This window comes from Arachis hypogaea, chromosome 5 (assembly GCF_003086295.3).
Source record: "Arachis hypogaea cultivar Tifrunner chromosome 5, arahy.Tifrunner.gnm2.J5K5, whole genome shotgun sequence".
NCBI lineage: Eukaryota > Viridiplantae > Streptophyta > Magnoliopsida > Fabales > Fabaceae > Arachis > Arachis hypogaea.
The window spans coordinates 72,885,029-72,891,245 of NC_092040.1; the positions used below are offsets into that span (position 1 = coordinate 72,885,029).

The 6,217-nt window shown below is 41.0% G+C and overlaps 1 non-coding gene across 1 annotated transcript; it reads left to right on the forward strand.

Moving 5' to 3' along the window:
- The first annotated feature begins 838 nt into the window (after window positions 1–838).
- LOC112804184 (small nucleolar RNA R71) lies at window positions 839–942 on the forward strand. Its single transcript, XR_003202804.1, has one exon. It is a non-coding gene; the product is annotated as a small nucleolar RNA R71 (small nucleolar RNA).
- The last annotated feature ends 5,275 nt before the right edge of the window (window positions 943–6,217 follow it).

Sequence of the window (6,217 nt, forward strand, 5' to 3'; positions counted from 1 at the left end):
GGTTATGGCCTTACATTCTTCCCTTGCAATAGCCTTGGCAGCATGAGAAACGCTTGGCCCAGGGGTTTGCTTAGACAAATACACAATTTGATTTTCTAGCTTCTGGATGGCAGCTCCTTGGTTTTGCAAGTTAGAATTTACTTCTTCCTTAAAAGCTTTCAATTCGGTTATGTCTTGACTCATGGTTGCAAGCATTCCTTCTATCCTGTTTAATTGATCTTGAAATTGTTGGTTTGGATTAGGTTGGGCAGGTTGATTATTTTGGCCATGATATGGTGGTTGGGAGTAAGTGTTTTGTGTGGCTTGGTATGATCTTTGGTTGGAGTTTTGGCATGTGGAATTATTGTGTTGGTTGTGGTTGTAAGGTTTGTGGTTTTGTGGTTGGCTTTGCTGGTTTCCCCACCCAAAGTTTGGGTGGTTTTTCCATCCTGGGTTGTAAGTGTTGGAATGTGGATCATATGATTGCCTTTGTTGGTTTCCCACATAGTTGGCCTCTTCCCAATCATTTCCTTCAATGCTTACTTCCTCTTGATCTTGTGTGTGTATTGCAGCCACTTGCTTTGTGTCTAATTTCCTGGTGAGCTCTGCTAGTTGCTTAGCAAACACCTTGTTTTGGGCTAGAATTGTATCAACATGGTTCAGCTCCATGACTCCTTTAGTGTTGTGCCTCTCTGAAGCATAGTAGTACTCATTCTCAGCCACTGTCTCAATCACTTCAATGGCTTCTTCCACAGTCTTTTTCCTGTTCAATGAACCTCCTGATGAATGGTCTACAGCCTTCCTTGATTCATAAGAAAGTCCATCATAGAAAATATGCAATTGCACCCAGTCTCGGAACATGTCTGGTGGGCATTTCCTTGTCAATTCTTTGAACCTCTCCCATGCCTCGTAGAGGGTCTCACCATCCTGTTGTCTAAAAGTCTGAACCTCAGATCGAAGCCTATTGACCTTTTTTGGAGGGTAGAAACGTGCCAGAAACTTGCTTTCCACCTCATCCCAGGTTGTTAGGCTCCCCCTTGGGAATGATTCCAGCCACTTAGCTGCCTTGTCCCTAAGTGAAAATGGGAACAAGAGCAGTTTGTAGGCATCTTCCTGGACTCCATTGGACTTCACAGTATCGCAAATTCTCAGGAATTTTGTGAGATGTTGGTTTGGGTCTTCATTAGCACTCCCACCAAATGAACAATGATCCTCCACCAGTGATATTAGCTGTGGTTTGAGTTCAAAATTGTTGACCTGAATGGGTGGTTTCTGAATGCTGCTACCACAATTCCCAGAGGTTGGGTTTATGTATGAACCAAGAACCCTCCTCTCAGGAATGGCATTGTTTCCATCAGCCCTCTCATGGTTGTGAACCTCTCTATCCATGTTGAGATCTAGAGCTTCCTCAAAATTGTCCTCAGATTCTCCTTCAGATTCTTCTTCCCTCAGTACTCTCTTCCCTCTTGCTTCCCTTCTAAGTCTATGAAGGGTCCTCTCTGGTTCGGTATATGGAGGAGTTGATGTCTCTCCTCTCCTACCTGTCATACAAGAACACACCACAAGCAACAAACAAGTTGAATACTCTTGGTTAATGGAAGAGTATGGTTAGAGCAGTTGAGGAATTAATTCAAATAGTTAGTGGGTCAGTGAGTTAGTTGCTTGAAATGAAAGGCATAAGAAAGAAAAAGCAAATAACAGAGTGCAGAAATTAAATTCAACAAGTAACTTGGACTAAATTAACAAAACAAGAAAAATGCTCAATCTAGTTAACTTCCAATTTGAGAATTGTCAATCGAAAACCAATCCCCGGCAACGGCGCCATAAACTTGATCTAGCCATAAACTTGATAGCTACGATTTAGGAAATTGCACAATTGGCAAAATTCCTTCCGGCAAGTGCACCGGTTATCGTCAAGTAAAAACTCACAATAGAGTGAGGTCGAATCCCACAAGGATTGGTTGAATGAGCAATTCAGATTAGAAGTTTGTTCTAGTTGAGCGGAATCAAGATTTAGATGAGAATTGTGGAATCTTAAATTGCATGAATTAAAGAGCGAGAAGTTAAATTGCTGAAATTAAAAGGGATGGGGGTGATTGCATGAATTTAATGGCAGAATGTAAAGAGAAAGTGTAGATCAGAAATGGGGAGTTCATTGGGTGTTAGGAGATATTGAGATCTCCGAATCAAAACATTTTTATCTCTTCCTCAACCAATGCATTCATTGAATTTTGCTTGGCAATCTTATATGATTGGATCCCAATCCCTTGGCTCACCAATTCTCTCTAAAAACAAACAAATTCCCAATCCCTTGGTTTAAATGTTCATAAGAAGAGATGATGCTCGATCACTGATTATACCACACAGTTTCATGAACCACAATTTGGTAGGATTACATGTCACAATATCCATCCAAACCCCAATCCAATTCACTGTGAGAAAGCTTCTCTAGCATGAATCCTCCATTCCTTTCCCAAGGTTCCGAAGGATTCCAATTATGGATAGTTTCTTTCCCAAGACAACTAACCAATGGAATTAGATCGAGAAGCTTTCTAAAAAAATTCAAGAGAAAAGATTGAAGAAGAAGGTAAAAACTATTATTGATTCATTGAATTACAATAGAGCTCCCTAACCCAATGAAAGGGGTTTAGTGATTCATAGCTCAGAATTCAATTACAGAAAAATTGATGAAAAATTCTCAAGTGTCCAAAAGTGCTAACTAACTTCAATTCTATCCTATTTATACACTTTCTAAATTGAGCTTCTGTTGTGTTTCTTGGGCTTTGAGGCCTTTCCTTGATTTCCTTTTGCTTTGGGTTTATGGTCCATAATCCTGATGAGGCTGTGATCCAATTCTGTAACATACATTGAGCAAACTTAGTGATAAACAAGTAATGACACAAGACTCAACAATTTGAAGTTCCAGACTCATCAATTCTTCATGCCCAATCCCATAAACCATGATATTCAATTGGGTTTCATACCATAATACGTTTAAGTTAATGTTTGTGCTCAATGCTAACTTAAACTTCAATATATTTGGCCCAGAAACCCTTTCAAAGAGTGGCGTTTAAGTTGAAGTTTAAGTTTCAGTTTAAGGTTAAACTGAAACTTAAACGTGGAATTGGAAGAAAGCAACCCAGGAGGGTAATTAATCGAACACGTTTAAGCTTCAGTTTAAGGTTAAACTGAAGCTTAAACCTGGAAATGAAGATTGCAACCCTGGAGGCAATTCTGGTCGAACACGTTTAAGCTCCAGTTTAAGGTTAAACTGGAGCTTAAACGTGGAAATGAGAAGGCAACCCTGGAGGAGCAAAAACGCCGAACACGTTTAAGCTCCAGTTTAACCTTAAACTGGAGCTTAAACGTGGGAATGAAGAAGGTAGCCCAGTAGTGTGAATGTCGAACACGTTTAAGCTCCAGTTTGAGGTCAAACTGGAGCTTAAACGTGGAAATGGCTTCCTGGTGCATAATGTGGTTCGAACACATTTAACCTCCAGTTTAAGGTTAAATTGGAGGTTAAACGTGGAAATGCTCCTTGGTGCCATTCTCATTCTGGCGTTTAACCTTCAGTTTAAGGTTAAACTGGAGGTTAAACGCCAGTTTCCTCTTTTCTCAGCTTTCATGATTCTGCCGTTTAACCTTCTGTTTAACCTTAAACTGAAGGTTAAACGCCACTTTCAGCTTTGGTGCATTTCTTATTCTGGCGTTTAACTTCCAGTTTAAGGTTAAACTGGAGGTTAAACGCCACTTTCAGCATTATATGGCTTGGTAGTTTAAGTTCCAGTTTAAGCTTAAACTGGAACTTAAACTCCACATGTGATTTTCAAGCTTCCTTTATTGATTTCGTTGCTTCCTTGCCTAGCCTCTTCTTCCCTGAAATCATCCACACAATTGCATCAAAGTCTTGCAAAATTTCATGAGAAATCTTCCATTCATAGCATTCAAGTAATATAACTAAAAACTCATGGAATTTGCATCAAAATTACACTGTTTGGATGATTCATTACTTTGTTGTTCATTTAACCATTCTTGGTTACTTTAAGCTCAAGAAAATGCATAAAACAACCAAAACTAACAGAATAATGCTAGTGAAACTAGCCCCAGATGCCTTGGCATCATTAAGTTAGCTTTTGTTTACTTGCCTGCTTGTGTTTTGCTTTTTATAGTTGCATGCTTTCATTGTCTCCATCTTAGTGAAGATATCAACTTACACTTTTTGTTTGTCTAGTCCTAGGTGGATAGTCATAGTTAGAATACACATACTCATTGGTTCATTGCCTTTGTTGAATATAACTGTGGTTATTTTTCCTATTCATCATGAATCGAGTCTGGTTGTTATCATGTTGTAGGGGGTAGCAATCCCAACATAAGCTCACCACAAGGTATGGGAGTTTGACTCGAGGAAAGGTCACAAGCAATCCATTCTTGGCAACAAGGACCGTTGCGAGGGCCCTATGAACTTAATGTCCATCAACCTTTCATACCTAGTGGAGCACATCTGCCTCATAATTTTGTTCGTCTATATGTTCATACCCCATATCCTCAATATGATACACAACCATTTTACCCCCAAGCCCCTTTACCCTTCCCTCTACCAAATTCCTCTCCAACCACCCACCTACTACCACACTTGGGACATCCTAGCTTTTATCACCACCCCATCCCCATTAACTTCCCTTACGGTGAGCCAACCTTTCAAGCCCTCATCCAAGAGCAGAGGGAATTTCAAAGGAAGCAAGAGAATTACATGGTAACTCTTGCTGGAGCTTTGTCACGACTAGCACCCTGTTGCTCCACCCCTAGTAGCCTTGCTTCCTCAACCTCCTCACACCCATCTATTCTGATGTCTAGCATTGATGCCATTGCTCCGGAAGGAAGTGAGTCGTTTGATGAGAGTCACTCTCAAACCACCTTCTCGAGGAAGGAATCTATTGAAGAAAGTGAAAGCTTTGGTGAAGATGGAGAAGATAAGAGACTTGATGAAGGTTGTAACCAAGAGCCTCAAGAAGGTTTGAGTAATGAAGGGAGTTCACAAGAAGGAGACCTAGAGGGCGAAGAAGATGAAAGTGCTCCACCAAGTTTCCTCAAGTAAGAGGATAAGTTACCCCACCAAGAAGCAAGGGAAGACTTGAAACCACTACCACCCCATGTCAAGTATGCGTTCCTTGATGAGGAACATAGATTTTCGGTGATAGTGGCGACCGACCTCTCCGATCAAGAGGAGCAACAACTCCTTAAGGTTATCTGGAAGTATAAGAGGGTCATTGGATGGAGCCTAAGTGACATTGTGGGGATAAGACCTAAAGTCTGCCTCTGTAGGATTTTCTTGGAAGAAGGCACCAAGCCGGTCTGACAACCTCAAAGACGGATAAATCCCACAATCTTTGATGTGGTCATTTACCCTATTTCAGACAGTGAATGGGTAAGTCCGGTCCAAGTAGTGCCAAAGAAGTCCAGAGTAACAATGGTGAAGATGGAGAGTGGAGAACTTGTAGCCACCCGAGTTCAGAATACTTGGCGAGTGTGAATTGATTACCGTCGGCTAAATCAAGCAACACGGAAGGACCATTACACGTTACCGTTCATTGACCAAATGTTGGATCGCTTGGTAGGTAAATCCCATTACTGCTTTTTAGATGGATACGCAGGGTACTTTCAGATTCCTATAGCTCCTGAGGATCAAAAGAAAACTACTTTCACTTGTCCCTTTGGAACGTTCGCATATAAGAGAATGTCATTTGGCTTGTGCAATGCACCAGCAATGTTCCAAAGGTGCATGACAAGTGTTTTCTCAAATCTTTTGGAGGATTGCATGGAAGTCTTCATGGATGATTTCAGTGTGTATGGTAGCTCCTTTGATGCTTATTTAGAAAACTTAGCTCGGGTATTAGAGCGATGCACCAATACTAACCTTGTTTTAAACTTCGAGAAGTGCCACTTCATGGTGAAACAAGGTATAGTATTGTGTCATATTGTCTCTAAGGATGGTATCTCCGTCGACCCAGCTAAGATCGATGTCATTTCCAATTTACCTTACCCCTCTTCGGTGAGGGAGATCTGTTCTTTCTTGGGTCATGCAGGCTTTTATCGTCGGTTCATTAAGAATTTTAGCAAGGTCGCCTTACCTCTCTCCCGCCTACTGCAAAAGGACATGGAATTTTGTTTTGATGAGGATTGCAAAAAGACTTTTGACAAGTTGAAGAAGAGCTAACCACGCCCCTATTGTGCGAGGTCC